The sequence below is a fragment of the Triturus cristatus genome, chromosome 1_2, assembly GCF_964204655.1.
Source record: "Triturus cristatus chromosome 1_2, aTriCri1.1, whole genome shotgun sequence".
Taxonomy (NCBI): domain Eukaryota; kingdom Metazoa; phylum Chordata; class Amphibia; order Caudata; family Salamandridae; genus Triturus; species Triturus cristatus.
Window position 1 is genome coordinate 129634415 of NC_140580.1, and position 24399 is coordinate 129658813.

The following is a 24399-nucleotide window of genomic DNA, read 5'->3' on the forward strand; positions in this document are numbered from 1 at the left end:
TAAATATTGTTTAAAAATCATTACAATACTTAAGTCGACTTTCATCACTTGATTCTGAGAACTGACCCAGGACTGAATCTAGGATCCAGTCCTGGAATTACAAAAGTAATCTAAAAAGTAATCTGTTGCAAATAATTTGAATTTATCATTGAGCTCAATGTATTGTTGTGTTTAGAAATAGAGTTGCCTACTGCAACTACTTGTAACTGTTTACTAAAGTCTATTGCATATACAAAAGTATTTATATGAAACATCTCCTGTCGTGAAAGTATATTTTAATTCCAAGTGTTGGTTCTAAAATAAAACAATCAGTTGTGGTACCGGTGTTTTTTCAAAACCCAGACTCCGTAGCAGAGAGAGCTCTTCACACACTAGACTGCAAAAGAGCACTAATTTATTACATTGACAGGACTAAACCCATTCGAAAAACAAAACAACTGTTTGTAGCCTTCTCCCCACCTCATAAAGGTAACCCCATCTCCAAAGCTGGGATCACGAGGTGGATAGTAAAATGCATTCAAATATGCTACCAAAAGGCTAAACGCACTTTAAGAATTTGCCCTAGAGCGTATTCAACACGCAAACTAGGGGCTTCCATGGCATTCTTAGGGAACATTCCCTTAGATGATATATGTAAAGCAGCAACATGGTCTACACCACACACCTTCACCAAACACTATTGTGTTGACGTGCAGGCTAAGCAACAGGCTTCTGTAGGCCAAGCCGTTCTTAAAACACTTTTTCAAACTACTGCAACGGATACAGGTGACCACCGGTAAGGGAGACACTGCTGTACATCTATGCACAGTGTACGATTTGCAGCTCGTATGTCTCGAACGGAAAATGCTACTTACCAGTACGCATCTGTTCTTGGCATGTAGAGCTTCAGATCCGTACACTCCCACCCACCTCCCCGTAACCTGTATCTGTTCCAGTATTATCTTAATTAGATACATTCACATGGACATCTCTTCTATTTTTTTACTGACTCCATCATTTCTCATCATGGCGAAAAACAATCTGAGGATGGAGTCGATGCCCATGAGCACTATCGTCCAAGGGAGGAGTCACCTATCACATGACTACAAAAGACTTCTCCCAAGACAACAAGGTGCAAGCATCCGAGCCCAACACCAGATGGTGATCTGTGCACAGTGTACGGATCTGCAGCGCTACATGCCAAGAACAGATGCATACTGGTAAGTAGCATTTTCCTTTACATTTCTGTACAGTGTACACTATACTCCAGAGTCCCAACATAAATTAGGGCTGCGAGCAGAGCAGATGCAAAATGCATCGATGTGGAATAATGGGTGCTGAGTTTTTTAGTTTAGCATGGCACGGCCAGTGGTTGAAAAGAACAAGAAAAAAATCTGGTCGGAAACACTACAGGAACTTTCCAACATAACTAACTGTAGCATTCAATTTTCTCCTTTGGTGACTCTGCTAGGGCTATGTGAAAGACCCACTCCCCACAGGAAACTGTGCACTCCTTGCTACTAGTGAAATAAAGAATTGCGATTCAATCACGGCTAAAGCACATTTGGGCCCTTTGAAGGATTTAACAGCAAGGATAAGACTTTATGGACACTCCAGACAATACTTCTGGATCTTTGCTAAATACTCCCAGATACAGTCTAGATGCACAAGTATACTTCAACAGCTGAGGAAACCAAATGTAGGGGGATCAGTCTGCCTAGGTCTAAATGGAGAACAGGATCATTTAGGTGATTTCAGAACGTCCAAGAGCATACATGTGACTACTATTAAAAATAAAAACCTGGAAGAGCTGGTGGTGCACACAGGCATATTATCGCACCCTAAAGTTGGGTGGATGTTATGTTTATATTTTTACTATGTTAAAACTAAAAACTCAAAAAAATCGTTACCTGGCAGTAGCAATTTTCCCTATATATTAAGAAATCCTTTTATGATTCTAACTAGTTTACCCATTCTCTGCGTCTTTTTTCTAAATTAACTTAGGGGTCCCTAACATTAGAGCGTGGAATTGTAAGAACACAGTACTTGCATTTCCAATTTATTTTTAAAGATGGGTATGGAAATGCGTTCTATGATCTTCCAGTACTTCCAAAGTAGGTGACACTAACATAATGATCAACAGATACAGGTAAGCAGTTTTTCCATTCTGACCTGTTGCTTACCTAAGATCATACATTTCTTGCCAACCCAGGATTGTGAATGATGCATCAATTTGACATGTGAACATTGTGTGCTTAAATGAATGTTTTTAAGCATCTGTGCATGAGCGTCACTTTGTAATAACCCATGATTTGCCATGTTTTTTTTAAATTAGGTATCTCAGACGGTGGGTGCAATGTCTTTCTCTTTGCTTCATGAGTGGGATAACAGAACTGCATACATTCAATCTCCTTTTTCACCAGGACGTAACTGCATTCCTCTCCATGGTTTGTATTTAACTTCAATTCTATGAAATGTATTCCTTATGTATATAATTGGTGAGATTGGTTGCCTTATGGCAGTGGTTTATGCTTTTGTGTGACTGGTTTTCTGGTCTGTTCAGCATACACGTGTATGGTATCTTGCTGAGAAACTCTGCATGGGCACCAGGATAGCTTCCTAATTTATCCCCTGTTCAAATCAAAAGCCTCTTCTACTCTCATTATTCTTTGAGTGCATAAGTTTACCACTGACAAACAAGGGCCACCTTATTGTACTCCAAATTGTTATTGAAGATTCTCCCTTTAACGTTTTAATTTCCTCTAGATAGAGCGGATGAGCAGTCAAGACTTGGTGCTTCATGTGTAAGGGGGGAAAGGTGCGGGGGCCAAAGCTTTTCTTGAGAGCCTGTCGGCGTTGCAGAAGCACGGGTCGCTGAACACTAAGTCTGCTTCATCTTGATTCGACTTAATGCCTGTTTCAACCACATCCCTACTATCTCTCTTGCAGGTTCGTTCCCCATCCCTGCTTTCTCCCTTATCACTGTTTTATATCTTTCTCTAACTCGTACCTTCGCCCGTTGTCTCTTGCTATTGATCAAAGACGGAGGATAAAAAATAGGTCTTGGTCACCAGAAATCAGCGCAGGTACCGCACCTACAACTCTTTGTGGGGGAGGGGATAGAAAGCACTATATATTTAAACAAGCATTCGCAAAGCCAATAGGTCTTTTATTGGCTGCCAGCATTTTGGTGTTGTGCTTTTGTCATTTGTCTAACTTTAGTGTTTGCGAAGCTGCGTGGTACACTCCAATATCCAAATAAAAAATGGTAAAAATATGTTTTGGTCTTAGAAAGGACACGTTCTCACTGTAGTCCCTGGAACTAAAGGGCACTTTTTTGAGGGTGAACATGTTCCCTGTGAAAGAGCAAGATATGGTCACTCATATTGTAGTTAGCGCCAGTGGCTGAAGTAGACTGATCCATGCTGTAGTGGGCGGAACTAAAATGTGTCTACCACAACAGACCAATGGATGAAGAGAGCTGGTGGAATGCCCTTGTAAGTACACCATACATATAATTTGATTAAAATCAAAAGGACTTTGCTAACACAAGACCTAGAATAGATGGCTTTTACACATGGGTTAGTAAATATAGCAGATAACAATGTGATGCGCATGGAAAAGTAGCTGGTGCGAGTAAGGAGCCCAAACGTTTTAATACGTTTGAGCGCCCTTTGCTTTGTTATGGTGGTACAGTTAGGGTTAGGTACGCTTGATAAGAGCTATGAGACTTCATTTTAGTACTACAGTCCATGGAGCCAGAGGCACCAGGCAAAAACAATACAGTTGAATTACCTTTCTATGAATTGTCTGGTCCTCTGTGTCAGTGGTCTCCTTTCCTGATTCACCGCTGGGATCTAGCAGAAGTTTCAATTCCAAATAGTAAGCACCCCCTTCATCACAACTGTACCAACCAAATAACAGGCATGCCACCCCATCTGTCATTTTTGAATATTTTGTTGACATGCCAATGTCTTCACATCCAGCCTAGCATTCGCCTCTTTTAAAGCCTCTCCACATTCCAGTCATAAGCGGTTAGCAATCCAAATCCAACCCCCTGTGATTTCCTCTTCACCTCCAAAATGTTTACATTTTGTACCATGGAATATGGGCAGAACAAACATCTCTGTTTTTGATCTTCCTCAAGATTAACCAATCATTAAACTTTGCAGTGTAAACTTTTAATTCTGTTAACTGCCTCCGTAACTCTTTAGACTCCTCTGTCTTTCCGACTTTTACAACTCAGTTTTAGACTTGGTTCAAAATAAAATGGCCACATTGTCAACAGCACTGTTTGACTGATATACCCGAGGTGAGCCAAATACTTTATATGTGATCCACTTGCACATCTTTCCTTTACGTCTTGTATTTATGGTGACATCAGGTTATGGTGGAACTTTTCTGTTCAAGGCATATGAGCTGCAGATCACACACTTAGGATAGTAGATCGCCATCTGGTGTTGGGCTCGGATGCTTGCAGGTTGTTGTTGTCTTCGGAAGAAGTCTTTGGTCACGAGATAGGTGACTCCACCCTTGGACTATAGTGCGCCTGGGCATCAACTCCATCGTTAGATTGTTTTTTCCGCCATTGGGTTCGGATGCAACTCTTCCGCTCCGGTTGGAAATCTCAATTCCAAGCTTTTCGAAGCGAAAAACTTCCACAAAAACATCGAAGCACCTTCATTCTCGACATCGATTTCATCGGCTCGATTCGGGACGTCGACGCGGGCCGCTGGGCCTATCCACACCGTGAGGCCTACGGCTCATGGAAAGGACACCTTTCAAAAAATGCCCCCAGTGTGGAGCAAAATTTCCGCACAGTGACCACCACAAAGTCTGCAACCTCTGCCTATCACCTGAACACAACGAGTCCAGCGGTCCAGCCTGCGCATCCTTTCGATCCAAGAAGACCATCCGAGATCGAAGGGCTCGACGACACATCATGACACAGAGAACAGCTCCCGAACCAGAGGACATCTTTGATGAAGGCCCCGATGTCCCGGAAGAAGATTCCAAAGATTTGCAAATAATTTCTGAAGCAGACGACTCAGACGACCCCATCACTCCTGGGCAACGTGTGAGTACTACTGCCCCTGCCCCAACCCCACCAAAACCAAAGGCATTGGCCAAGACTTTGCCTGCTGGCCCCAGTCGAGACCGAAAAACACCCTTCAGAAGCCCCGCCTCCGGGCTCGGCTCCGAAGAAACATAAGCCCTCGATAGCTCGGGAACGAGCACACCGCATGTCATTGTCCAACCGGCACCGAAGACAAAAGACCACTCGGCACCGAAATCGGCTCCCAACGCCTTCGGCCCCGAAAACACCAAGGCCAATAGATAAACCGGCACCGAAGGTTCACAAGCCCACAGATACACCTTCGGCTCCGAGACCGACATCGGCACCAAAACCCTCGTCTGTACCGAAACCAATGGCTAAGGACTCTCATGCGCCTCCTAAAGCCAAACAATCCACCGATCAACCAAAACCTCAATCGGAACCAAAAAAATCGGTACCGCAGACTGTTTCTGAAGAACAAGAACTTTTTCATCCAGATCCCATCGACCCAAGGCAGAAAGAGATTTACATCAACCCCAAGACTGGACATGTCACCGCGGTGCCCTGTAAAAAACGGAAACTGGACACGCCACCTGCCCCGGTTCCTGTAAACAGGAAGGACTCTACAACATCCCCTATGCCTCCTTCCTCTCCTATACTGCCTCCTATCCCACCCCCTCTGCCTACACCGCCCTTACCTATACCCTCTCCATCACATACACCACCTCCACAGGATGATGATGATGACCTAGGGGGTGGGAGTGACCCTAATGATCCGTTCACGGATCCAGACACCTCACCACTGGATGATTAGGCATTCCCTCTACCAGACATGCCTGACCCTCAGCCATATCCCTCAAAACCATCGCCTCCTGACGATCACCTGGGGTTTGGCCAATTATTAAATAGAGCGGCACTTTACCACGGCGTCACAATGCACTCAGACGCACCAGAGGAAGCCTTCCTATTAGACACTTTCGAACAATCTCAAAAGTCTGTACAAATTCTACCCATGATTAAAGGAGTCATAAAACACAGCCCGAAGTGTTTAAAGACGCCGTTTATGCCAGGGTTATCAACCCAAGGATAGAAAAGAAATATAGGCCTGCCCCTGAAGACCCTAATTACATCAAAGGGCAACTCCCTTTGGTCGTTTCCAATGCTAGGAAACGCGCCAACTCCCAAACCACAAGAGATACACCACCCCCAGACAAAGAATCCAAACTGTTAGAAGCCTCTGGCAAAAGAGTAGCAGCACAAGCCGCTAATCATTGGCATGTTGCCAACATCCAAGCCCTACTAGCACGCTATGACAGGGCCCACTACGATCAATTAGAGACTCTCTTACAACATCTGCCAGACCAATATAAGACCCAGGCAAATGACCTTATCCAGGAGGGAAACCTTATTTCAAATGCAGCAATTAAATGTGCGCTTGACGCCAGAGACACCGCCTCTAGACCAATTAACACAAGTGTGCTCCTTCGACATGCGTGGCTGTGCATTTCAGGCTTTAAGCCAGAGGTACAAACTACAATACTTAGTCAGCCATTCTTTTTTTTCTTTTCTTTTTTCTTTTTTTTTTTTCATTTTTCACCATCCCCTCCCCTCCCCTCCCGGAAACTAAACAGAAGACCAACAAACAGCCATTCAATCAGGAACAGCTCTTTGGGCCAGCAAACACTGCCCTTGAAAAAATTAAGAAGGACACAGACGGCTAAGTCCATGGGAGCATTACAGTCTCCCCAACCACGTGGCTCCTTTCGGCGCTCCTTCTATAGAGGAGCCTCCAAAAGTATGGGAGCGGACACCTCCTCTACATACAAACCCGCTACACAAACATCCCCCAGTAGAGGATATTTTAGAGGCGGATGCAGAGGAAACAACAACAAGGGGCGAGGTCGCGGTAATAACAACACTCGTACCTTCCCTGCCACAAGACAGTGACTTTCCTCAACTCCCCCCAGACCATTCCACTCTGGTCGGGGGAAGACTAAAACAGTTCCTACCTGTCTGGAACTCCATCACAACAGACAAGTGGGTAAGACAAATTATCCAGTATGGTTACTGCCTGGGACTCACAACTACCCCCCCACACATACCGCCCAAGCAGCGTTCCATGTCATCAGACCATCTTACGCTCCTCAAACAAGAGGTTCTCTCATTGCTTCAAAAACACGCAATAGAACCAGTTCCCTTAGAACATCAGGGTACAGGGGTATACTCACTCTACTTCCTAATCCCCAAGAAGGATGGGACTCTAAGACCAATACTCGACCTCAGACCCCTAAATCAGTATATAAACTCAGATCATTTCCATATGATCACTCTTCAACGAGTGCTCCCACTACTGCAACAAGGCGATTTCCTTGCCACACTAGATCTCAAGGACGCCTACTTCCACATTCCCATACATCCTGCCCACAGGAAGTATCTAAGGTTTGTGGTGGATGGACAACACTACCACTTTACAGTCATTCCATTCGGGGTAACAACCGCACCCAGAGTATTCACAAAATGTCTGGCAGTAGTAGCAGCACATCTCAGAAGACAACAAATTCATGTCTTCCCGTATCTAGACGACTGGCTAATAAAAGCCAAGTCATTCAACAAATGTGTTCTACACACTCACCAAACCATCCAAATCTTACAGAACTTGGGATTCACAATAAACTATCCCAAATCTCATCTCCAACCCTCCCACATACATCAGTATCTAGGAGCCACCATAAACACTTCCACAGCCCTAGCTTATCCCAGCCCAGCGAGGATAACCAATATACAAGCTCTTATCACGAAATTTCAAGTCCAACACTCCCTTCCAGCAAGAGTGTTCCTGCAACTCATAGGCATGATGGCGTCATGCATCTTCATTGTGCCTTATGCAAGACTTCAAATGCGTCCCTTGCAAGAATGTCTAGCACGTCAGTGGAACCTGGCTCACGGACAACTTACAGATCTAGTGTTGGTAGACAGCCGCACACATCGCTCTCTGAAATGGTGGAACATAACAAACCTGTCCAAAGGGCGGCCATTCCTAGAGCCTCTTCCACACATAGTGCTGACAACGGACGCATTGCTCACAGGATGGGGAGGCCATCTCCTCGGCCACACCACTCAGGGCAGATGGACCACTCAACAGAAAGTGCTCCATATCAATTACCTGGAACTGCTAGCAGTGTTCCTAGCACTAAAATCATTCCAACTACATCTCCAGAACAAAACTGTCCTTATACGGACAGACAACATGACAGCCATGTATTACATACAAAAACAAGGAGGCACACATTCTCTCCAGCTGTCCCAGCTCGCACAGAACATTTGGAGATGGGCCATTCCCCAGAACATATACCTACTTGCAGAACACCTTCCAGGGGTTCACTATCAAATTGCCGATCTGTTAAGTCGACAAACTCAACAGATCCACAAATGGGAACTACATCCCCAAGTCCTCCTGCCCTTTTTCCAACAATGGGGCCAACCAGACATAGATCTGTTCGCCACACACAAACGCAAAATGCCCAACCTTCGCCACCAGGTTTCCCCACCCGGAGTCAAAGGGCAATGCGATATGGATGAACTGGTCAGGCAGATTTGCGTACGCTTGTCCGCCTCTCCCACTCATTCCATTAGTGGTACGCAAGCTCAGGCAACCGTCTCTCAAACTGATCCTAGTAGCTCCTACATGGGCACACCAGCCCTGGTTCCCAACACTACTGGAACTCTCGCTAGTTCCACACCAAAAACTGCGTCTCTCCCCGTCCTTATTAACCCAGAACCATGAAGAAATCAGACACCCAGATCCAAGTCAACTGAATCTGGTGATCTGGCTCCTGAAGTCCTAGAGTTCGGTTACCTCAACCTGCCCCCAGACTGCATGAATATTATAAAAGAGGCCAGAAGACCTACCACTAGAGCCTGCTATGCTGCAAAATGGAAAAGATTTGCCATTTATTGCTCTAACAATCATATAAACCCACTGGATGCATCCATCCAGGACATTATTTGCTACTTACTGCACTTGCAAAGATGTAATTTGGCATACTCATCCATACGTCTCCACCTAACAGCATTAGCAGCCTACTTACAAAATAGACAACACTTGTCACTCTTTAGAGTACCTGCGATCAAAGCCTTCATGGAAGGACTAAAAAGGATTATTCCTCCCACATTACCACCCTCTCCAGTGTGGAATCTAAACATTGTTCTTACTAGGCTCATGGGATCCCCATTTGAACCTCTCCATAAATGCGAACTATAGTTCCTCACATGGAAAGTGGCTTTCCTTATCGCTATCACCTCCCTCAGAAGGGTCAGTGAAGTCCAGGCTTTAACCATACAAGAACCATTCTTACAATTACACCATAACAAAGTGGTTCTTAGAACAAATCCGAAATTCCTTCCAAAAGTCATATCTCAGTTCCATCTTAACCAATCAGTAGAGTTACCAGTGTTCTTCCCAAATCAAGACTCTGTAGCTGAAAGAGCTCTTCATACCCTAGACGTTAAAAGAGCCCTTCTTTACTACATTGACCAAATCATTCCGCAAAACAAAACAGTTGTCTGTTGCTTTCTCTCCACCACATAAAAGCAACCCCGTTTCCAAATCTGGGATAGCTAGGTGGATAGTTAAATGTATCCAAATATGCTACCACAAGGCTAAACGCACACTAACGGTTCCCCCTAGAGCGCATTCCAACGCAAAAAATAGGGGCTTCCATGGCATTCTTAGGAAACATTCCCTTAGAAGATATCTGTAAGGCAGCCACATGGTCTACAACACACACCTTCACTAAACACTATTGTGTTGACGTGCAAGCAAAGCAGCAAGCTTCTTTGGGTCAGGCTGTCCTTAAAACTTTATTTCAAACTGCTGCAACCGATACAGGTGACCTCCGCTAGGGGAGATACTGCTATATAGTCTATCCTAAGTATGTGATCTGCAGCTCCTATGCCTCGAGCGGAATATGCTACTTACCAGTATGCATCTGTTCTTGGCATGTAGAGCTGCAGAGCCACACACGCCCACCCACCTCCCCGGGACTTGTATCTGTTCCAGCATTGTCTTACTTAGACATCACACATGGACATCTCTCTCTTTTCTACAAACTCCATCATTTCCCATCATGGCGAAAAACAATCTAACGATGGAGTTGATGCCCATGCGCACTGTCGTCCAAGGAAGGAGTCACCTATCTCGTGACCAAAGACTTCTTCCGAAGACAACAACAACCTGCAAGCATCCGAGGCCAACACCAGATGGCGATCTACTATCCTAAGTGTGTGGCTCTGCAGCTCTACATGCCACGAACAGATGCATACTGGTAAGTAGCATATTCCTTTAGCGCCATTCCCGCCAACTATTTTAGACCAGCTCAAGCGCACCAAACATGATTACAGTTCATCTTGCGCTTGTTTGATTAGTAGATAGCCCTATCTTTGTGCCAACTTTATTTCTTTTATCGTGAACATGCACCTTTGAGGAGGGATAGCTTCTTCCTCTAAAGCCTCTTTTGGATTGGTTTACGATAGATAATCATCATGACTAAGTTTTGGATAAACATAATTTTTTAGCGTGAACTTAGTGTAGGTAAACATGCTGTGCATTATTTCGCCATCTAGTGGTTGGGTTGGGAAGCATGCTCTGTTTTCAAAATTTCACTTGGGTATCGATAAGGGCTGAATCGCCCTGACTATCTATGATGTCAACTGTTAGCGCACAAGACAGTGTTAAAACAGCCAGAGATTTGGATGGCATCAAGGAAACTAGTGTCCTTCAGATAGGCCGAATAATGTTTTTTGGGTGAGTATTACTTTTGAGACTCCTAGATGCCATTTTACACTATGACCGCATTAAGACCTGTCTGAACTGCAGCAGAAAGACAAGTCTGCGAACATATGTTCTGTCTTCCAAGCAACCAGAAGTCCGAAAATGCAATGCGTGTTCACAAAGTAATATGTGAGCAGTGCTCCCAGGGAATCATTCGCACGAAAAATGTAAAGGTTAAGCTGCAATATATATGGCGATATACAAATATATGTGTCTTTACATAAATGCATCATTATTTAATCCATTCTAATTGCAAGCAATAATTGCAGTAGATCTAATTTGCACCAAGTATCCGAAGAGAAGCAAACTACATGAAGTGTGTGTGAATATGTTTTTTGCTCTTGACTGTGAACATTTCAACTCTTATTGACACAAAATCCTTTGGTCTCTTCATGACGGGGCATGTCAAACTATTACAGGTCTGGTCTGCAAGGCAGATCCGGGTGGAAAATTCTGAAGTAACACATGCTCGGTTGAATATTCCATACATTGGATGCCAATACACTGCACATACAAAAGGCAGGATACGTTGCGCTGTCCATTAAAGTACGCAATTATAATTGTTGCACTCTGCTCAAACATGGTGGGGCAATCCATTCCCAACGGAGCATGAAGTTGCTAGCTACCGCGCTGCACCTTCACTACTGTTGATGAATTATTGTAGATAAGTATGTTGCATACACACCTGTGTGTAATTCACAAAGTTTTCTGTTTTCGGTGTTTAGTCCTCTTATGATACTTTTGATAATTTATGTAAATTAGATATACTGCATTGGTAAGTTGTAGGCATAATTGATTGCATACAGATGTAAGTGTGCAAGGAGATATATAAATGTGAACAATACAATGCGTTCTCTTCACAGTGGCTGCAGACTGTAAAGTAGTTACGTCAAGGGTAGCATAGAAAAGCACAGAACTCTCTTCTCTTGAGCAAATGAGACAGCAGGAGTAATGTCATTTCTTAAAATAAGAAGTCCCTTTAGTAAAGGGATTTCTGTTGCCAGGAGAGTTAAAGTAGGGCTGAACTGTGACAGATAAATTACAGAAAGTACTTTTCAAGCACAAGTACAGCGGCTACATTCAGCACCCAATAACACATACTTTTCAGGGGAAAGTTAAGCAAGAGGTCAAGTCAACAGGCTGAACCAAAAGCGACAATTGACTTTTCCTTCCCCAATCCTATCCCCTGTTGAGAGCAGATAACACCTGTAGTGACAGAATAGAATATTACTCATCAAAATGACAGTCCTAAATGCCAGACAATTGGGTGTTAAATGTGAATAAACACAGTTTTCTATTTACTAAAAACCCAACCCACAATAAAAACCTGTCTCAGTACTGCAAAACAGGTCAGTTTAAAACAATATAACGTGGAAGTAAAGGAACTTTTTCTTTTATCCAGTATTGAGGTATGTTTCATAGATTCACATGCCTGAACCATTCCCCGTCGTCGAGATGGTAGTCCCACTGTAACATAATCAAGCAGTATTTAAATAATGCCTAAGGCTATAATGGCCCTGAGCCATGTTTTATATAGCCTATCTATGTCCTGGACTAAATGTTAAAGGCAGCCACTCAGCTGCTAGCACCCTCTAGAACCTATCCAGCAGAGGCAGTTTCCATCAGATTTTCACCACATGTCGTGTGTGAGGGGAATCTCCCGGAGTTCTACTCAGTTTTCTTCTACAAACTTCAGGATTTTATTCCTGGAATATTTCTTAATTATGTCTGATAAAAAAGCCTCTTCCGTGCCTGCAAGACCTGTGGCAAGAAGAGGGTTCATGTTGATGATCCTCACAAGGACTGCATTTATTGCCTCCATCCAGCACATGAGGTAAGGCAGTGCAAAATCTGTCGCACTTTCTCTTCTAAAACTCTAAGAGATGGAGGGGGGAGGCTGCTTTTGTGGCTGCAGTCCACTAAGCACCAGAAATCATCTGAAGAGGACAGTGATGGATCATCCAGTCCTCACGAGAGCCAGATCTTGTGCAGAAGACTCTGGAGAGGGCAGGAAACACTTCAAACCCTCCCCAGAGAGCAAGTGCTCAAAAAAGTAGAAACATCCAAAAGTCTCCTCAGAGCCTTCATCTTCAGTCTCTTATACTCCTGTGAGGAAAGAAAAGAAACATCATAGAGACTCCTCCCCAGATTCTAGGAAGCTCATGGCCGACAAATGGTCGTTGACGACGACGTCACCGTAAAATCGTCGTCGTCGTCCATGTCGCCATCAATGGCAACCCCTAGATCGTCGACAACAAGTAACACAGTGACATCGACGGCAGGTGTAGGAAGGTGGATATCTGACTATGGTTACCCCCAACTTTTTGCCTAGTGTCTAGCTGGTTTTTCGACTTAGTTGGCCTGAGATCCTGCCATTCAGGGTCTCAGGCTGTCTGCTCTCTCTGTAAAATGGACTCCATGTACCCTAGGTACATACACAATTGGTAAGGATCACCTTATTGGACCCTGTACAGTGTACCCTAGGTACCCAGGGCATAGGTGTACCCTAGGCCTCCCAGGGGCTGCAGCATGTATTATGCCACCCCTGGTCTGGCCTTCCAATCAGACACAACTGGCTGATCACTCAGCTGGGGCAAGGTCGTGTAATCACCCCTTGCTTAGGTGTAGTATTCCTATACCTACCTTATATATAGACACATGTGTACCTATCAGTCACTCCTATGGCAGGCCTTAACAATCCTGGAGGCAGAGTGCTTGGTAACATGTGAGATGGTGCTCTAGCATGAGCTGAGCCTGTCTGCAGCTTTCGGAACCATGTCCTTATAGCTGTTCTATGATATAGCCTACCATATACTCTTAAAGTGCCTTATAATCTTAAACGGTTATGGTAACTATGGTTTGGCTTTATCAAAACATGTCGTGTAAGGTGTCTAACACTTTGGAATAATACCCCCATACCATTTCTGGTGATGAGGATATTATCCCTCCCTTCTAGAGGGAGAGACATGTTAAAATCCTACTTTGCTGTTTAACTCTAACCAAAGCCTCAGCATCACAAAATGGATGCTGCTGCCACAGACACAAGTCTGACCTCCTGCTGCTGGGAGTGATCCCAGCCAGGGAGGCCTGGACAATAGGTTTCCTGCTTGGGGAGGTGCTAGCACCTCCCCAGACAGCCTTTAGTGTATTGGGGCAGGGTGGGCTGAAAGGAATGAGACATGCCTGGGGCACACAAGGTGTTCCTTGCATAGTCCAGTTCAAACCGGCGCTGGGGCACTCCAGCCCCAGCTCTGGTGCGAAACTGGACAAAGGGAAGTGGGTGTAACCACCCCCTCCCAGGTCCCACCCATAAGGCGTGACCTAGCAGGTATCCCAGCCCCCCAGATTAGTATAAGAGTGGGAGTTGGGCCGCAAGACTTTAGATTATCCTGAACCTGCAAAACTGAACAGAAACTCTGGACCTTCAACATTCGACGAAAGAAGAAGACTGAAGAATCTCCCTTGTGGCCAAGGAGTGGCTACCCTGTGCAAACAGGCACCATCAAGAGACTACCCTTTGCTTTGTGAAACGTTCTACGAGGAACCGACTGCAGAGCCCGACCAGAGCCTTGACTTCCAGACTTCTCCGACCCTCATCCACATCTGCAGCAGAGCTGAGATCCCTGGAGGCGACGAGCGACGTGGGACCGGCTACCTGGAAAAAGTGGCTAGTAACTTAAAGCGCAGCTTCTGAGGTACCCTCGAAGTTGTGCACCGGGGATTGAGAAGCCCCAACCCCAAGCACCATCTGCACCGAAGATCAGCCCCCCACACTCCACGAGTCCTGCGTGGGGCCCTTCAGCATTTTCCTGCTTGCCGCGTCTGTCCGGTTGCTTGCCCGCTGGCTAGTGGCCTCTGTGACGACGCACCCTGAAATCTTCTGCGCTGGTTTGGCTCCTCCAGACTGGCTTCCACTTCTCTGCAAAGAAGAAGCACCCCAGATCTTCCTGGTCTGCACCAGAAGCAAGTCCTTTGTTCTTCGTGGGTTCCGCTTGCCAAGGCTTGGTGAGTCCTAGTCCAACTTCGACGCCGCCGACAGCAAGAGCCTTCGTGGGACAGCTCGCCTCCTGGTCCTGGTCGTCCTCGACGCTTCCTGGTCCTCCTGGCTGCAGCGACAAGCTTCACCTTCACCTGCAACTCTTCACTCAATCAATCAATCAATCAATCATAGGCATTTATAGAGCGCTCTACTCACCCGGAGGGTCTCAAGGCGCTGGGGGGGGGGGGGGGGGGGGGGTGCTGCTACTGCCCGAACAGCCAGGTCTTGAGCTTCTTCCTGAAGGCGAGGTGGTCCTGGGTCAGGCGCAGGTCGGTCGGGAGGGAGTTCCAGGTCTTGGCGGCCTGGTAGGAGAAGGATCTTCCTCCTGTTGTCGTTCTTCGGATGCGGGGGACGGCGGCGAGGGCGTGGCTGGCTGATCGGAGGTGTCGTTTGGGAGCGTAGAAGTTGATGCGGTTGTTGAGGTAGCTCGGGCCTTGGTCGTGAAGAGCTTTGTGTGCGTGGGTGAGGAGACGGAAGGTGATTCTCTTGTTGACCGGGAGCCAGTGCAGGTCTCTTAGGTGTCCGGAGATGTGGCTGTGTCGTGGGATGTCGAGGATGAGTCTGGCTGAGGCGTTCTGGATCCGTTGGAGTCTCTTCTGGAGCTTGGCGGTGGTTCCGGTGTAGAGGGCGTTGCCGTAGTCCAGTCGGCTGGTGACGAGTGCCTGGGTGACATTCTTCCTGGTCTCGGTGGGGATCCACCGGAAGATCTTCCGTAGCATGCGCAGGGTGTTGAAGCATGACGAGGAGACGGCGTTGACTTGCTTGGTCATGGAGAGGGAGGAGTCCAGGATGAAGCCCAGGTTGCGTGCGTGGTCTGTCGGTTTGGGTGCGGTGCCCAGGGCGGGGGGCCACCAGGAGTCGTCCCAGGCGGAGGGCGAGGATCCCAGGATGAGGACTTCCGTCTTGTCCGAGTTCAGCTTCAGGCGGCTGGTCGACATCCACTCGGCTACCTCTTTCATTCCTTCGTGAAGGTTGGCTCTGGCGGCGGCGGGGTCGTTGGTCAGGGAGAGGATCAGCTGGGTATCGTCGGCGTAGGAGATGATGTTGAGGTTGTGTTGGCGTGCGATGGCCGCGCGGGGGCTCATGTAGACATCGCCTGGTTCCTTCCTGGTTCCACGTGGTCACTGGCTAGTGACCTTGACTCTGTCCCTTCTGCTTGCAGGTTTCTTCTCTTCTTGATCCCAGCCTTGGGATCCACCGGACACTCTTCACTGACTGCCTGTCAGCATCTTTCTTCAGGCATCCATAGGAGTCGACGACGAAAACGACGCATCTTCACCCCTATGCACCCGCAGCCTGTGGGCTAGGTAACTTGGGTACTCCGGTGCTCATCAGGGTAGTGACTATCCTAGTGTCTAGTTTTCAAGTCTCAACTTCCTAGCTACTCCGGAAGTGTCCTAAATCTACCGTTTTCTAAACTGTACTATTGCTATTGACTTTTACGCATTACGCGTGAGTGTTTCCACTCTGCACACGAATCCCGTGGGCCTCCCACTTCCTAACTAACGCTAGTGTAGTGTAGCCCCAGCGATTCCCTAGGCCTAGGCCTTCTCTATTTCCGTGAAAGTGGCTCTTATACCACTTACTTAGTATATGGGTTGCGTGGCCCCTAGGGCCTAACTGTATTACTTACCTGTGTGACTTAATGTATGCTTAAATAAGACTGTGTTGTACTTACCTCTAATCTCATAAAGAGTGCTGAGGGTTTGCTTAGAATAAATACACTTTATTTTATATATATATCTGTTGTGGTGTCCTTTCATTTGGTATTCAAGGGATTATATATGGTATCACAGCTGGCTTCACATGCCATTCAGAGTTTAGCCTAAGACTGCTCTTGTCCATGCTACCACTAGGATAGCTGGTCTATAAGGTTGACTTTACAACCAATCACCATAAGGGTATTTGGACTGATATAAGGTGTACACTATAACTAGTGACATCATACATCAGGCCAACTTCTCACATTGGTGAGCAGCGGTTGGGATCTGAGCTTGCTGTTGTAATACCATTGTAATCTTGAGATACTGAATTGAAAGATCACACAGATATTGTCTAGGTACATATAACATAGATTATAATACTTAAGTCCTACTGGACTTTGTAGTTGTAGGTTGAAGGGAGTAACACACCCTGACTACAACTACTAGAGAGGTTTAGTAGAAACAACTAGTGTAGGTAGGTGCACACACCACACCCTCACTAGATCATGCCTCTGGGAGGAGATCAAGTAGATGCTCTCTCAGGAGGGGCAGGTCTGCAGAAGACCCCCTCTAGGTATGATACCTTAACATTCCAGGAGATGAGACATTTGTGTACCGCCAGAGGAATAAAACAGGGTTCAAACCCTACCCTTAGACAGCTAGTGGAGCTTCTGGAGGCCTATGATGCTGAAAGAGCTGCCAGGGATGGTGCCATAGCTGTAGATAAGGGTCTACCCACCACAGATGAGTCAGATGGGACTTCAGAGGAGGAGGTAGACAGCCAGGGCCAAGTAGGAAGACTTAGCCAGGCTAACCTAAGTTTACATGGGAGTTTGCATGGGGTCCCCCCATACAGACCCCCAAGTAGGCTTTCACAGAGAAGCAGGAGGGACAGATCCCCTTCAAGGGAATCCATCCACTCCCATGTTTCTAGCATCTCTAATGCTTCCTCTCACAGGGGAATGACTTCACCTGAGAGAAAGGAGCATAAAGCCAGAATGAGGGAAGCTAATCTGAGGATTCAGAGGGAAGAAATTGCCCTTGCCAAAGAGAAGCTTGCTCTGGCTAGAGAGCAAAAATTGTGTGGGTCAGAACCCACTGGTGGCAGCAACATTCCTAGAGATAGGGATAGGTCTTATGACCATAGAAACCTAAGCAAGATAGTCCCCCCATATCAGAATGGGGATGACATCCACAAATGGATGACTGCTTTGGAGAGGGCCTGCAAAGTACAGCAGGTACCCCAAAGTCAGTGGGCAGCTATCTTGTGGCTCTCCTTTTCTGACAAAGGTAGAGACAAGCTCCTCACAGTTAGTGATGAGGATGCAAACAATTACAAAGTCCTGAAGAGTGCTCTGATAGATGGGTTTGGCTTAACCACTGAGCAATATAGGTTGTTGTTCAGAGACACCCAGAAGACACAGACACAGGACTGGTCTGATTTTGTGGATTGTGCCACTAAGGCTTTGGAAGGTTGGTTAAATGGCAGCAAGGTGCAGGACTATACAGGATTGTACAACTTGATTATGAGGGAGCAGATCCTTAGTAATTGTCAGAACCAGCTTCTCCATCAACACCTGGTAGACTCAGATTTGACCTCTCCCCAAGAATTGGGAAAGAGGGCAGATAAATGGGTCAGGACCAGGATTAGGCCTAAAAATCAGGGTGGTGACCAAAAGAAGGATACCACCAAGCCTCAAGAGAAGGGTGGGGATAAAGCAAAAGAGAAATCTTCCTCAGGGCCCCAAAACTCCACACAGGGTGGTGGGTCCCAAGCTCCCTCCTCTACCACAGTTAAAAAGCCTTACTGCCATGTGTGTAAAACACCTGGGCATTGGAAAACTGACAGCAGTTGTCCACAGGCTAAAAACAAAACTGTTCCTCCAACTACTCCTGTCACACCACCTATTACTGTCAGCAGTAATCCCCCAGGTGGTGGGAGTGCCCCCAAAAAATTGGTTGGGTTTTCTTGGGGAACACAAGGGGATCCTGGCTTAGCCAATTCCCCTACAGCAGCTACTCTTGTCTGTGATGGTGGCATGGGGTTTGCCAACTTCACTGCCTGTCCCAACACTTTGGGTAGGTACAGACAGGAACCCTACATCAATGGTAGAAAAGCTGAGGCCTACAGAGACACTGGAGCTAGCATCACTATGGTGGCCCATAGGCTAGTTCCCTCTGAGCAGCTTTTGCCTGGTTTCTCATATCAGGTAACTAACATTGATGGCAAACAGAACAGTCATCCCATGGCAGAGGTATGTCTCAGCTGGGGAGGTGTCACTGGCCCTAAAAGGGTGGCAGTGTCTCCAACCTTGCCTGTGGACTGCTTGCTGGGGAATGACTTAGAACTCTCAGCTTGGGCTGAAGTTGAACAAGACACCCATTCCAAAATGGTAGGCCTTTCCAAAAAGGGTAGTGGGGTTGTGCCAGTCACAACCCCTGTCCAAGTAGCTTTCCTCCCTGAAAAGGTTGGAAGGGCAGTGGTAGCCACAGCCCAGGCACAGACAGACTTCCCTGTAGAAATTGGCAGAGCTGTGACAGTCACAGCTCAAACACAAACTGAGTGCCTTCCTGAAAAGGTTGGCAAGGCTGTAATGGTCTCAGCCCACACTCAGACTGACATAGGTGTAGTGAAGCCTGAAACTATGGATCACTCCACACAAACAGAGAGTAGTGGGGAGGAAGAAAAGTCTCCCTCTCCCCAGACATTAGGAAAAGGTCAGCCTCCTCAGGGATCTGACCTCACCCCTTGTGAAGGAACTGCCCCAGAGGTAGCCAGGCCTGGCCTGGCAGAGCCTCTGATGTCAGTGGCCCCTTCCAAGGTGGGACCCAGTCTGGTGCAGGTAGCCTGCCTCTCTCTACCCTGCCTCAGTCAGCCCAGGGCTGCAGAGGTCAGGGAGGCCAGTGGACCCCAAGAGGGCCCCTGTCCACAAGAACCCCCCCATCAAAAGAATGAGGATCGCCTGGCTAGTAGCCCTAGCCAGGTGATGGGTAAAAACATTCCTGAGGGATCCCCTTCACAGGTAGTTAGGGACCTCCCCCAGAGGGATTCTGTTGGGCACAGGCAAACATGGGACCTTAGGTCCCCAAACCTGACCTGTCCCTCCAGTAAGCCCACAAAAGGGACCCAGCCTCCAGCTTTAGGTAGCCAGAGGCTGACCCTGAGAGCACAGTGCAACTCAGTTAGAGAAAGAAAGGCATCCATGGTGGAGGATGATTGGAGGAAGCTGAGGCCTCACTTTGAGGACACTCACTTCAGTACTCCATCTCAACACCAGCCTTTTACTTTGCAAAGACACACCAAAGGTAGAGATTCCCTATGGTGGAGACCCTATGATATCTTTAGGATGAGGGATTGCTTAGTGGACCATGAGACAGGGGGTAACCATGCCAGTGCTGGTTCTTCCTTATATGGCCACTTAGGCAATAGAGGCTTACCTTGTCAAGGCCAGCCTTATCTCCTTTCGTTTGGGGGGGGGTTGTGTAGGAAGGTGGATATCTGACTATGGTTACCCCCAACTTTTTGCCTAGTGTCTAGCTGGTTTTTCGACTTAGTTGGCCTGAGATCCTGCCATTCAGGGTCTCAGGCTGTCTGCTCTCTCTGTAAAATGGACTCCATGTACCCTAGGTACATACACAATTGGTAAGGATCACCTTATTGGACCCTGTACAGTGTACCCTAGGTACCCAGGGCATAGGTGTACCCTAGGCCTCCCAGGGGCTGCAGCATGTATTATGTGTATTATGCCACCCCTGGTCTGGCCTTCCAATCAGACACAACTGGCTGATCACTCAGCTGGGGCAAGGTCGTGTAATCACCCCTTGCTTAGGTGTAGTATTCCTATACCTACCTTATATATAGACACATGTGTACCTATCAGTCACTCCTATGGCAGGCCTTAACAATCCTGGAGGCAGAGTGCTTGGTAACCTGTGAGATGGTGCTCTAGCATGAGCTGAGCCTGTCTGCAGCTTTCGGAACCATGTCCTTATAGCTGTTCTATGATATAGCCTACCATATACTCTTAAAGTGCCTTATAATCTTAAACGGTTATGGTAACTATGGTTTGGCTTTATCAAAACATGTCGTGTAAGGTGTCTAACACTTTGGAATAATACCCCCATACCATTTCTGGTGATGAGGATATTATCCCTCCCTTCTAGAGGGAGAGACATGTTAAAATCCTACTTTGCTGTTTAACTCTAACCAAAGCCTCAGCATCACAAAATGGATGCTGCTGCCACAGACACAAGTCTGACCTCCTGCTGCTGGGAGTGATCCCAGCCAGGGAGGCCTGGACAATAGGTTTCCTGCTTGGGGAGGTGCTAGCACCTCCCCAGACAGCCTTTAGTGTATTGGGGCAGGGTGGGCTGAAAGGAATGAGACATGCCTGGGGCACACAAGGTGTTCCTTGCATAGTCCAGTTCAAACCGGCGCTGGGGCACTCCAGCCCCAGCTCTGGCGCGAAACTGGACAAAGGGAAGTGGGTGTAACCACCCCCTCCCAGGTCCCACCCATAAGGCGTGACCTAGCAGGTATCCCAGCCCCCCAGATTAGTATAAGAGTGGGAGTTGGGCCTCAAGACTTTAGATTATCCTGAACCTGCAAAACTGAACAGAAACTCTGGACCTTCGACATTCGACGAAAGAAGAAGACTGAAGAATCTCCCTTGTGGCCAAGGAGTGGCTACCCTGTGCAAACAGGCACCATCAAGAGACTACCCTTTGCTTTGTGAAACGTTCTATGAGGAACCGACTGCAGAGCCCGACCAGAGCCTTGACTTCCAGACTTCTCCGACCCTCATCCACATCTGCAGCAGAGCTGAGATCCCTGGAGGCGACGAGCGACGTGGGACCGGCTACCTGGAAAAAGTGGCTAGTAACTTAAAGCGCAGCTTCTGAGGTACCCTCGAAGTTGTGCACCGGGGATTGAGAAGCCCCAACCCCAAGCACCATCTGCACCGAAGATCAGCCCCCCACACTCCACGAGTCCTGCGTGGGGCCCTTCAGCATTTTCCTGCTTGCCGCGTCTGTCCGGTTGCTTGCCCGCTGGCTAGTGGCCTCTGTGACGACGCACCCTGAAATCTTCTGCGCTGGTTTGGCTCCTCCAGACTGGCTCCCGCTTCTCTGCAAAGAAGAAGCACCCCAGACCTTCCTGGTCTGCACCAGAAGCAAGTCCTTTGTTCTTCGTGGGTTCCGCTTGCCAAGGCTTGGTGAGTCCTAGTCCAACTTCGACGCCGCCGACAGCAAGAGCCTTCGTGGGACAGCTCGCCTCCTGGTCCTGGTCGTCCTCGACGCTTCCTGGTCCTCCTGGCTGCAGCGACAAGCTTCACCTTCACCTGCAACTCTTCACGACATCGCCTGATTCCTTCCTGGTTCCACGTGGTCACTGGCTAGTGACCTTGACTCTGTCCCTTCTGCTTGCAGGTTTCTTCTCTTCTTGATCCCAGCCTTGGGATCCACCGGACACTCTTCACTGACTGCCTGTCAGCATCTTTCTTCAGGCATCCATAGGAGTCGACGACGAAAACGACGCATCTTCACCCCTATGCACCCGCAGCCTGTGGGCTAGGTAACTTGGGTACTCCGGTGCTCATCAGGGTAGTGACTATCCTAGTGTCTAGTTTTCAAGTCTCAACTTCCTAGCTACTCCGGAAGTGTCCTAAATCTACCGTTTTCTAAACTGTACTATTGCTATTGACTTTTACGCATTACGCGTGAGTGTTTCCACTCTGCACACGAATCCCGTGGGCCTCCCACTTCCTAACTAACGCTAGTGTAGTGTAGCCCCAGCGATTCCCTAGGCCTAGGCCTACTCTATTTCCGTGAAAGTGGCTCTTATACCACTTACTTAGTATATGGGTTGCGTGGCCCCTAGGGCCTAACTGTATTACTTACCTGTGTGACTTAATGTATGCTTAAATAAGACTGTGTTGTACTTACCTCTAATCTCATAAAGAGTGCTGAGGGTTTGCTTAGAATAAATACACTTTATTTTATATATATATCTGTTGTGGTGTCCTTTCATTTGGTATTCAAGGGATTATATATGGTATCACAGCTGGCTTCACATGCCATTCAGAGTTTAGCCTAAGACTGCTCTTGTCCATGCTACCACTAGGATAGCTGGTCTATAAGGTTGACTTTACAACCAATCACCATAAGGGTATTTGGACTGATATAAGGTGTACACTATAACTAGTGACATCATACATCAGGCCAACTTCTCACAGCAGGGACGACGGCAGCGGCCATCTCCGGGCCCATACTGTCGATGAGAACCTCATTGACGACATCATCGTCGAGGTCCACTCCATCGACGTTGATGCTGTCGACAAAGACACCGTCGACGACCTCGCTGACGACCCCACCGACATCGCCGATGACAACACTGTCTACGACTGCACCATAGACGGCAACATTGGCTGCAACAGCACCTTCGGCAACTGGCATCCCATCTTCGTTGGTCATGATAACATCGACGCCACCGTTGAGGATGATAAAGGTGTCGGACGTTTTTCCATCCAGAAGTGCGGACGTTTAGCAAGAGCTCCCCTGTGCCTCTTTCACACCTTTTAGACCTACAGGAGTCTGATGAAGAGGATGATGATGAGGATGCATTATACGGAGTTGCGCATAGTCCAGCTGAGTTACATGTAAAGTGCCAGGAAGAGGACGAGGATTATGACGACTAGCAGCAATACTATCAGTCATATTTGGCGCCACCACATCATTACCAACATTATGGCTATCATCCCGAATCACGCCCTAGAGAGATGGCACATCTTCCACCGTCTTTGATTCAAGACCTTCAGGCTATGTTGGCGGACTATGAACAAAAGTTTCCATCACAAAATATTCAAAAAGAGCCACCACCAGTTCAACCCCAGTTCCTTGAAACACCGGTTTTGCCAGTGACACCAACAGTATTGCGCCCACCTATACAGGAGCCCAATCCGGAAACCCTTTCTCTTTGGATGAGGAGAAAAGAGGGTGAGATTCCAGAGCTTACACCTGCAGATCCGTGGGAAGATTACAGTTCGAGGCATGTGTGCTGTAGATACACATGCTTTGCATACTCCTGCCATTTAGTGTTGAGTCCGGATGTTTGCAAGTTGTCTTTCTTCGAAGAAGTATTTCCAGTCATGAGATATGGCGACTCCAACTTTCGGTGCGCATGGGCATAGACGCCATTGTTTTTTTTTCCGCCATTGGGTTCGGACGTGTATTGCTGCGCTCCAGTTCGAAACCGTTCTTCGGGTTTCCCTCGGTGCGCAATCCACTCTCCCCTCGACGGTATTGTTCTCTAGCGTGTTTCCCTGTTCTCCGGCTATTGAATCGATTGGGAAACTCTCTATCTTCCGTCGGAAACATCGGAGCGGCCCTCTGGCCTAGCGCTTCAGTCCGCCCTTCTGCCGATGGAACCAACTACATTCCAATTCTGTCCTCGGTGCCGCGACAAGTACCCTCGCACTGACCTACATCAAGTTTGTAACTTGTGCCTATCACCAGAGAACAAGGAAGAAGACTGCGATGCCTGTAAGTCATTCCGGTCGAAGAAAACACTACGTGATCGTCTAGCTCGACGACGTGAAAAGCAACACCAAAAGACTAAGCAGCGGCGAAGATTCCAAGCATGAAGGCATTGAAGCGTCTGCGGCAGAAGAGGCCATCTCCATCCCATAATCGGATTCTGAACTCTAGATCGACTTGGAGTACGAAGGCGTGCCTCCGGGACAGGGTGCCATGAGTACCGACGACCCCTTTGCCCCAAAACCTCTTCCAAGAAACA

At 47.4% G+C, this 24399-nt stretch overlaps 1 pseudogene across 1 annotated transcript in view; it reads left to right on the forward strand.

Moving 5' to 3' along the window:
* The window catches only part of LOC146866946 (lysine-specific demethylase 5B-like), a 455463-nt pseudogene that overhangs the window by 377880 nt on the left and 53184 nt on the right, over positions 1–24399 (forward strand). Inside the window, exon 10 of the transcript XR_014966744.1 lies at positions 2315–2426. The product of XR_014966744.1 is annotated as a lysine-specific demethylase 5B-like (transcript). The remainder of the gene's footprint in view (positions 1–2314; positions 2427–24399) is intronic.